Here is a 10,859-nt window from a genome sequence, read left to right on the forward strand (position 1 = left end):
AAATTGTAGCATTAAACACATCTCTTTTGAGATATCATCCCTGTTGATTAATTAAGACATTAGAAGAGTAATCAATCAGATCCTTTATTATATTTGAAGGTACCTTTATTATATTTGAAGGAATCAATCAGATCCTTTATTATATTTGAAGGTGCTTTAAAATTATTTTTCATCCCAATTCTTTTCTTAAGGTTATTTAAAAGGCAATGCATGCTTAGTATAGAACGTTTGGAAAGCATAGAACCAAAGGAAAAAATAGAGAGAGAGATGGAGAGAGACAGTGGTCGAGAGAAAGATACAAAAATGAAAATTAGTATTGTCTGCCATTCTACAACTTTTGACTAATCAGAACACAATTTTGTTTTTGGATTCTTCCCATTTTGTTAAGTATTATAAGGTAACATAACTTGTAAAGACTATATGGTTTCCCATCATATAATTTATTGAATCCAATCTGGAAATTGGAACTAGACGTGCCCTTGAGTAGAGGAGGTTGAGGCTGGGCTGGGCTGTGGGACCAGGAGGAACCATAAATATTGGTAGGTAAATCCATTCAGGAAGGTATTCTCTGGTATACAGAGAACAAATGTGATGGTTTCATCAGGAGAGAGACTCAGGTACAGAAGGAAGTGAGCAAGGGACCCAGTTACCACATCTAGAGGATCAACTGAAACTTGATTTCAGGAACAAGGCTGAAGCCTGGTAGTTAAAACTTTGCCAAAGAGTCAGTTATCAGAGTTGGACTAATAACAAGGTTGACTTGCTATCTGAGTGCTCCATATTGAGCTAAAGTTCCATTCTCATGAGGATGCTATTGGTCTGAAGCCCATGATAAGACTGGATATCCAGGAGAGATTAAGTGGCTTCCACTGTGGAGAAAGAAGGTGTGGGGGTAGGAGGATATTGAAGACAGATCACAGTAGTGTCACCCAAAGGTGATTATCAATGTTTCAGAAGTTAGAGGGATATATGGTGACGCAGAGGAGCCAGGCCTAGATTTAGTGCTATTTAACACTTCATTAAATCGATAAAAATTAGAGAACAAACCTTAATTACTCAAATGACATTAAATGAAAATAGTAGCTTGCACTTTGGGAAATAAAGTTTCAACATTATTGTGAAAAACTGGATAAATGATTAAAACCCAGCAGTAGCTTAGCAAAGAAATGCACAGAAGTACCTTTAAATAGAAAAACAAATACTACAAATAAATTATTTCTACTAAATTGCAAAGCAAAGGATTGAAAATCTTTATTTTATGGTTGATCTTTTCTGGAAAATTCATGAGGTATTGATGGAATTTTAAAACTATGACATTAGTAACTTTATTCTTGCCAGTATTCAAGTCTCCTGAAATTTACTTGATTTTGTGGACTCCAGTTACATTTAGAACAAGAATAAAATATTTATCAGTCCTCTCTTGGTGCTACTTGGCAGATCCTTTTCAGAATAAGTATTGTATTTTTTGGCTACAAGTCAAGGAAAGTGGATACCATGAAATTATGAAAAAAAATCTGGTTCCTCTAGTGCTGGATAGGAAAAGGTCACTAAGCATTATTAATGACTGCTTTTGCTGATGTTTTAATAAGAACTTTTCTAAGGCATTGAGTGTTCAGGACATGAGGTCAATTGAGTACAAGAGACAACTATTGACTATGGGATAGAGAAAAATACAAATTAGCGGAAAAGACGTCAGAATGTGTCATCCCAGTTTTCTGAAATGGGAATATCAGTGCAGCATAAGATTTTATTAGAATGATTCTCGTGTGTTACATTAATAATCTGTATCCGATCTCATTTAAAATTCGTTATCTTACTTGAAAACTATAATCCATTGAAGTTGTCTAGTTCTTTTTTAGGTAAAGACAAGATGAAGAGGTTGTGATTAGGGAACATTTATTCATAGCCTGAGATGTGGGCTTTATGGGAACCTGGACATTAGAGAAAAAGATAAAAATGTCTGATATAACTGCCCTTAAAAAAAGTTTCTGGGATGCCTGGGTGGCTCAGTGGTTGAGCATCTGCCTTCAGCTCAGGGCATGATCCCTGGGTCCTGGGATAGAGTCCCACTCGAGCTCCCTGGGAGGAGCCTGCTTCTCCCTCTGCCTGTGTCTCTGCCTCTCTCTCTCTCTTTGTGTCTCTCATGAATAGATAAATAAAAATCTTAAAAAAAAAAGTGACAATAACTTAAAAAAAAAGTTTCTGCCAGTGAGTGGCTCTTTTTCTTGGAGATTACTCAATGCAGGCAACACTCTTTATCTGGCAGGTCACCTCAGCCTGGGCCATTTATATGCCTACCTATGGTTATCTAGTTATCTGACCTAGAACAGGAATCCTGTCCTTTCTAATCTTCCTCTCACCAAGAGTGTTTAATTCTGCCTCAATGACTCCTTTATGTACTCAAATACCATCATTCTGATGGCTTAACTTTTTCTTCCACAAAATGAAACAAAGCCCAATTCTTTAACTTTTGTCACTATCATATTTAATGATCGTGCATTCAGAGTATTGTTTCCTATCTAAATGAATGCGTGGTCATTTTGCCAGATAGTATAATTTCAGAAAAGAAACATTTTAGTTTTGCTAAGATCAGTTTGCCTTAGAAACTTGGCATCTTCACAGACTCTAAAGAATGTTTTTTTTTTTTTTTATCTTTTCAAAGTAATTAGATAAACCAGAATCTCTAAGTAGTTCACCAAAAGAAATTTTATTTAACACCTTTTTACTTTTAAAATCCTTCCTGAGGGATGCCTACGTGGCCAGCAGTTGAGTGTCTGCCTTTGGCTCAGGGCATAATCCTGGAACCCCGGGGATTGAGTCCCACATCGGTCTCCCTGCAGCGAGCCTGCCTTTCCCTCTGCCTGTGTCTCTGCCTCTTTCTTTCTCTCTCATTCTGTGTCTCTCATGAATAAATAAATAAAATCTTTAAAAACTAAAATAAAATCCTTCCTGATATTAGTGATTTAAGTGGTATCTTCATCTTTCAAGTGGGAATCTCTTAGTACTTGTACCATTTTGAATGTGAACAGTTGTTTCTTAAAAGCTTTGCAAATGGTTCCTTTCATATGTGAGTGGAGTGAGCATTGAAATTAGGGAAAAATTCATGACTAGATTGGTTTTTCCTAATCCAAGTGGCAGAGCCGACTGAGTTCGAACCATGGAGTTCTGTTGACATAGATCTGATCTTTGGGTTGCTCCTGAGTCTCTAGAACCTGAAAATTTTTTTTATCCAGTCCAAGAAAATGTTTGCATTTCAGTTCAATCTGCATATGTTCAACTACACTCAACTTATGGCCCGAAGGTTACATGAAGGCATTAGATGGCCTCTAGCACAGTTGTTAAAGCCTTCAGCATCCATTTCATAGTGGAGTCTTTCTTCTGAGGTCCCTGCCAGCTCTGTTGTACCAACTGATTATTTATCACCCAGGTGAGTGTCTTGGCTTTCCCACTCCCACCTTCTATCTATCTGAAAGAGAAATTAAAAACAATTCTCTGACTATTCTCTATAGCCAAGAAAAACAACTTCTTCACATCATTATACTGAGTACTGAGCAGTTTAATCCCTTACTGTTCCATTTTCTTCATTCCAAAATAACATTTGCACCAACATTTGCGTATTAAAAGGTCTTTGAGTGTGTGTTTCGTCCTTGAGATTTCTGGTCTTCTAAATGTACCTGGTACTCTTATAAGTGCTGAGAATAGACAAAAATCTCTGCCCTCATGGAGTTTCCATTCTACCATCTTTTTTTTAAAAGATTTTATTTATTTATTCATGAGAGACATAGAGAGAAAGAGAAGCAGAGACCTAGGCTGAGGGAGAAGCAGGCTCCATGCAGGGAGCCCGACGCGGAACTCGATCCCAGGACTCCAGGATCAGGCCCTGGGCTGAAGGCGGCGCTAAACTGCTGAGCCACCCAGGCTGCCCCTACCATCTTTTTAAAAACAATTCCATTCATCTAAAATTTGCCAGAGCCGGATCTAGGAGTTCATGGAAAAAGAAGTTGTTGCCCTAGGCCTAAATAATCTTCCTAAAATAAATGAGCAAATTAGTCTTCATTCTTCTCTAATTTGGACACTTCAGGTTATTTCTAACACATGTATGGTACAAATCAAAGAGCCCAGAGATACTTTATCCTTTTTACACATGCAAATAAAAGAGAATTTAAAATTACATGTGGTTTATAAAATATATGCAAATAGATTAACAGTTAATGTGACATAATGGGGAAAATGTAAAGGAAGTAATTCTTGATTCATGGGGTTTGCTAGGAAAAGAAAGGAGATTATCTTCTGCTCTCCATTCCCCATCAGAACTGCCCACCAACCCTCCATCATGTGCCTCAGAAACTCAATGCCTGCTTGTTGGAGATAAAAGAATGAGCAAGGAATCTTCAAGTATTCTAGCTTGAGTGCTAAGAAAATCATCTTATGCCTTTCAACCACAGCAGCCATTTCAAAGCTTTCTCTGCAAATTTTTTTTAAAAACGGTTTTATTTATTTATTCATGATAGACATAGAGAGAGAGAAGCAGAGACACAGGCAGAGGGAGAAGCAGGCCCCATGCAGGGAGCCTGACGCGGGACTCGATCCCGGGACTCTAGGATCGCGCTCTTGGCCAAAGGCAAGCGTTAAGCCACTGAGCCACCCAGGGATCCCCTTTCTCTGCAAAATTTAATGAAGGAGGAAAATTGTGATTTTTTTCCTCCCACTCTGGTTAATATTATCCTTAAGATACTGGTGTAATTATTATGCTTTTCCACATGATTTTCAATTAATGAATAGGCTTTAATGTATTTTATGTCCCCCAAGAATATTAGTCTTATTTTATATTTATGTTTATTTTAACCCAAATAAACTTCACAGTTTAAGCATCTTTCTATCATATTTTTCTACCATGTTTTTGGATGACTTTTAAATTGAGGGCTCTCCTCCAAAGAAGACTTGTCATTATTGAGATTATTCACAAAAAGTGTCCTAGGCTTTGAAACATTACAAAGGAAAAGCTCAAAAAATGTTTTGAGCAACTAGAAATATTTTGAGAAATGAAATACTTTATATAAGCTCCAACTCAATGGCTCTTAACCTCATTGAAGCCAACAGTCCTTCTGAGAATTTGATGTCTATTAAACATCCGACCGTGCCAAATGCACATACCAACATATAACCCATCACATTCACTTTAAGAGATTTATAGGTCCCTGAAAGCTCGTTCATGGACTTTCTGTGGGTTCTTGGGCTCCAGTTAGCAAACCTGACTTGAAAGGCATATCCACTACACTTTAAATCCTTGAGTTCAATGTCCAGATCTGATTTTTCCTCCACCACAAGAAAGCACATTATATTCAGTAAATATTGATCATGTGAAACAATGTGTAGTGATAAAAAAGTCATATTGTTTAATGGTCCTATTTTAAACTCGTTACTGTCCACATATTCACATAGGTTAATAAAATTTGTGTTTAGGTATCCGTCCTGTCACATTGTGATATAAAGAAACTAACTGTACCCGAATGGAAGGGAGCTAACAGTATTTTGGTAGAAGATTGGGGCTATCTGAAAGACATTTGCAGGGGAGCTAGATACAGGGATAAGGAGCAGCAAGGGGCGGTAAATCTGATTCTGTGCAAGTCACTCTGTTTAAAGCTAACATCCAAGTGTTCTCCGGGTTTATGAGTCATTCCAATGATTGCCACTGTGTGACATGTTGCCATTATAGCTCTCACTATATTCTTTCTAGAAAATCGATACAAATTGGATTTATGCAAGGCACAGAATCACACAATACACTTTAGTAAGAGAGTAAAGGAAATGTTGGCATCTCCTTTTAATTAAGCACTTTGTTTACTTCGTCATGACAAGAGAAAAACAATTATTTGTTTAGAGACACACAGTTGAGAGTAGCAATGTTACAAGTGACCGAATATGAAATGTATCGTGTCAAGTAGGACAAAAGGTATCATGGGCTTTTCCATTTATGTTCATGTATTTTGGTAGTCGGAAGTCTCCCATATGTTTTTGGGATGTTAGATATCAATAGTCCGAGATGTAAAAGGCAGAAATGCTTTATCCTTTCCTTATTTTCTCTGGTGTAGTCTAGCATAGACAAAGGATCACAGGAGGCTCTGGCCAAATTCAGTCAATTTTTCTTTGAAGCTCTGATCCTACAGCCTGATGTGCAAGCAGTGTGTGAGGGAGTGGGGGACGTGGTGGGGGGCGGGTGTTGGGGAGAAGATGGGTTTGGAGGGCTAGCTGCTAGGAACATTTATCCATGCAGAACAACTGGAGTTAGTAAACTTGCTCTTCTGCTCCAGTTTTGCTCCTCTCTATCAGTGCTCACTCCCCCTCTTAGACCTGCAGGTCCCCTAAATATCATCCTGCCCGTGACCACTCCTCATTCTCCCTCTAGATGGTGGCCACGTTTTATTTATTTATTTATTTTTTAATAAATTTTTATTTATTTATGATAGTCACAGAGAGAGAGAGAGAGGCAGAGACACAGGCAGAGGGAGAAGCAGGCTCCATGCACCGGGAGCCTGACGTGGGATTCGATCCTGGGTCTCCAGGATCGTGCCCTGGGCCAAAGGCAGGCGCTAAACCGCTGCGCCACCCAGGGATCCCTGGTGGCCACGTTTTATTCCTCCTTATCTGTGCTCTAAGTCTTATGTGGTGATTGGATGAACTAATCCCTTCATTTCACAAGCAACTGTAGAGCTCCTACTGTGTGCCAAGCACTGTGCTAGGAATTTAGTGGAGAACAAAACAGATACAGTTCCTGTCATTGGAGAAAGAAGGAGAGAAGGGAAGAAAAATCCAGTAGTGTTTACTGAGTATATGGTGTCCTCATATCCAGGAGGAGGTGAGGGTAAGGAAAGATTTTTCTTTAAGATGGGAGGAGATGACCACATTTCACTGTTGTTACTGCAGACATTTCTTCCCCCAACTCTATGCTAACTAAACTCTCCTGTTTGATCCAGAAAAGACTGCTGTGGCCATTATGGTCAATCATAGCAGGAAGAGAGTGAGGAGTGGGTAAAAAAAGAAGGGGAGGATAAGTTCATAGCCACTGCTAACTCATTCCTTCTCCTCAGGTGTAACATGGGCAACCTGATAATGCTCGTCTCTGTGGCCATCACATGAGGGGGAGATCGGAGGGAGAAAAGTGCAAGGGAGAGAGGGGAGGGATTCCCTGTTCCAACCCTTTGCTCTCCACTGCTGAATGATTTCAGTGACTTCATGCCAACCTCTTTGTTTTCTTAAAAAACACTGCTTAATGATGAAACTAAGACAAGAATGTTGTGTAGAGTAGAGAAAATGTGGTGAGGTTCAAAAAAGAAAAAATTCCCGTGTCATCCCACTATCTCGAGACCACTACTGCTCATATTTTGATGTTTTCATGTAAATATATATTTATAAAACATGAACTTATGGTCTCTATCAGTAGTTATTATGATTCCACCCCCTCTAGGTCATTAGGTCTCATTTATAAATACATCTTAACGGCTGCATGATTTTATCGCTTTATTTTACCAGGATATTTGGTGAAACATTTAGGGTGTTCATAGGGTGCTGCCTTTATTTTTATTTATTTATTTATTTATTTATTTATTTATTTATTTATTTATTTATTTATTTATTTATTTTTAAATTTATGATAGTCACAGAGAGAGAGAGAGGCAGAGACACAGGCAGAGGGAGAAGCAGGCTCCATGCACCGGGAGCCTGATGTGGGATTGGATCCCGGGGTCTCCAGGATCGCGCCCTGGGCCAAAGGCAGGTGCTAAACTGCTGCGCCACCCAGGGATCCCCGGGTGCTGCCTTTATTGTACTGTCTACATTGCTTTCATATGAACATCTTAGTCTGTAAATCTTTCTACAGTGTCAGAAAGACAAATATAGTCAACTATCATTGTGTTACTGCTACTAGAATATGCAACTGCTGGATGTAGATGGCACTTGAGATCTTTCCAGTTCCTGGGGCTATAAAAATAAACAATTGTCTCTTGCAACTTTTCGTTTCTTTTTTTTTTTTTCTTTTCTTTCTTTTTTTTTTTTTTTTTTGCAACTTTTCTATTCCATTACTCGACCTATATATTCCCAGCATTGAAGAAGCTAACCCATAAGCCAGGTAGATTTACTGTCAGAGCCTCTGGCTCTTTCTGATTTTTTGTTGGCCTGAAGTAGATCTAAACGTCTTCTCTGATGTTACCAGCTTAATATTAGAGCCCGCCCCCAACTGCTGCTCCTTCCTCGGGTCCATCCCTCTCTCCTGTGACAATTATTATTATTATTATTATTATTATTATTATTATTATTATTATAAATTTTAAAAAATATTTTATTTATTCATGAAAGACACAGAAAGAGAGAGAGGCTGAGACATAGGCAGAGGGAGAAGCAGGCTCCATGCAGGGAGCCCAATGTGGGACTCGATCCTGGGACTCCAGGATCACGCCCTGAGCCAAAGGCAGATGCCCAACCACTGAGCCATCCAGGCATCCCTCTCCTGTGACAATTAGATCCATAGCGAGTCTCAGCTTCCTAGTGCATGTTCAGATGATCTGAAACCTTTTAGTTAAGAACTCCTGTGCCCAGTTGTAGATGTGATAAGTAGCATGCAGAGGTCAAATCTGATTTATTGATATGGAGATAAAATAATAATAGTAATAACTCACGTAATAGTAATATGTGTCAGGCACTTGAGTAAGTGATTTATATAAATCACAACATAATCCTAACAACATTCCTATGACATGGTGATATTACTACCCTCATTTGGCAGATAAAACACCCACGCAGGGAAGGGCCACATCGCTGGCTCTAGGTCACCCCAATGGGCAGTGGTTAAACCAGGATTCAAACCTTAGTTGTCTGTCTCTTGAGCCCTTTCCCTTATTTGTGATGCATATCATAAACACATGGGCCTGGTTGTTAGCTTAATTTCTTTTTCTTTTTATGTTCCTGGGCTAACATAAAACCAGGAAGGTTTGTAACTCTTACCTGAATTTTCAAACAAATCTTTGAATTTATTTCTAATGTTAGGTTTCGTGTGATTCTTATCAGGAAAAAAAAGCAAAGATGAGGATTTATAAACCTATATAGTATTGGAGGTGGAGCAATCTCAGCGATGCCCTTGTCCTATCATGTAGTTGTATAGACTTAGGTTATAATTTTAGATGTTGCCTGGTTGAGGTTGATTTAGATTTCTCTTCTGATCTCTATTCGAGTTGCCTGGTGTGTGGCACTGAGTCATCCACACCAGTGTGTAAGATTGATATCTTAGTGTTCTTCTCTGGAGGATAGGGGAAACTTCAGTTTCTGTTTCTCCCCCTCCAGAATACTCTTATCATCAAGGACACAGCCTGTGATAGAACATAACTGTCAGACACACTCACATTATTTGACAAAAATACTGCCTATGTGCTGCTGTAGGACTCCCAGCACTGTGCTGTGATTACGGCTGGTACAAGGACATTGTTCTGCTTGAACATTTCTCCCTTCCTTCCTTCCTTCCTTCCTTCCTTCCTTCCTTCCTTCCTTCCTTCCTTCCTTCCTTCCTTCCTTCCTTCCCTCCTTCCCTCCTTCCCTCCTTCCTTCTTTCCTTCCATAATTAGCAACAGTGCCCTTTTTGTGTATGCCCTGTCTGGTCTAGTCTGATTAAAGTTGGTGGTGATTTTTATGTCACCAACTGTCATAGGTTTTGTTTTCAAAACAGCTCTCGCAAAGTATTCACTTTTTTTTTCTTAACTTCTTTTTTAACTTATTACCAAATTCTTTATTTTTTTTTATTACCAAATTCTTACAGAGATTAACAGCAAAGTTTTTCAGTGCCAACCTCACCTGAAAATTAATCACTGCCTAAACAAAAGGTTCCTTCACCATGTTAATCCTTCTGGGCAGTTTTGTATAATTTAGTAATTCATTAGTTAATTGGAAGCTTTTTTTCAGATTTTATTTTTCAAGATAAATGCTTTATGGGTTCTAGGCATTTTCTTTGACATTTTTATTCCTTTTCTTCTCCTCCTCCTCTTCGTCCTCTTCCTCCTCCTCCTTGTAATTCTTTTAATAAAAGATTTTATTTATTTAGAGCATGAGCAGGGGGAGGGGCAGAGGAAGAGGGTGAGAGAATATCAAACAAACTCCATGCTGAGCACAGCACCTTATGTGGGGCTCAGTCCCACGAGCCTGAGACCCCAAGACCATGGCCTGAGCCAAAACCAAGAATTGGATGCATAACTGACTGAGCCACCTAGGCATCCTTCCTTTCCTTTTTTTTTTCTCTCTCTCTTTTTTTTTTTAAACTAATTTGATTCTTGCCTAGTACAAGTGGGTCTTGTTGCCTTTGGCTCTATGCCTGCCTTCAAACACTGGGAGTTACCCTGCATTCTCAACTTAATTCCATTGCTGTCTGCAGTACCTAACACTCAAAACCACTTCACCTTTCTCATCATGCTTCTGAAAGCACTTCTTCAGTTGCAATTGACCATCTGTACACCAAATCCTGTTTCCTTCTTTATTCTGTTCAGCCTTTGTACCATTTGATACTGTTAACTGTTCTCTGCTTGGTATTTTCTTATTGGATTTCTGCAAGGAACATTATTTCCTGTATTTCTGTTTTTTAAAAAATTTATTAGAGAGAGAGTGTGAGTAAGGGACAGAGCACTGTAGGGGGGTAAAGAGAGGGGTAGAGGGAGAACATGCTCCCCACTAAGCAGGGAGCCCAATGTGGGACTTGATCCTGGGACTCTGGGATGACCAGTTTCCTGAATGTGAAACACTGAAACTGTTCCTGATCTCTTCCTCCCTTATACTCAACAGGCTATCAGTTACCAAATTTTATAGATTTTATTCTTTAAATGTCT

At 39.0% G+C, this 10,859-nt stretch overlaps 1 protein-coding gene across 3 annotated transcripts in view; it reads left to right on the forward strand.

The window, feature by feature from the left end:
- Positions 1-10,859, forward strand: part of TMEM117 (transmembrane protein 117) — a 462,108-nt gene that overhangs the window by 55,702 nt on the left and 395,547 nt on the right. The gene's annotated exons all lie outside the window — the stretch shown is intronic.

This window comes from Canis lupus, chromosome 27 (genome assembly GCF_011100685.1).
Source record: "Canis lupus familiaris isolate Mischka breed German Shepherd chromosome 27, alternate assembly UU_Cfam_GSD_1.0, whole genome shotgun sequence".
Classification (NCBI taxonomy): domain Eukaryota; kingdom Metazoa; phylum Chordata; class Mammalia; order Carnivora; family Canidae; genus Canis; species Canis lupus.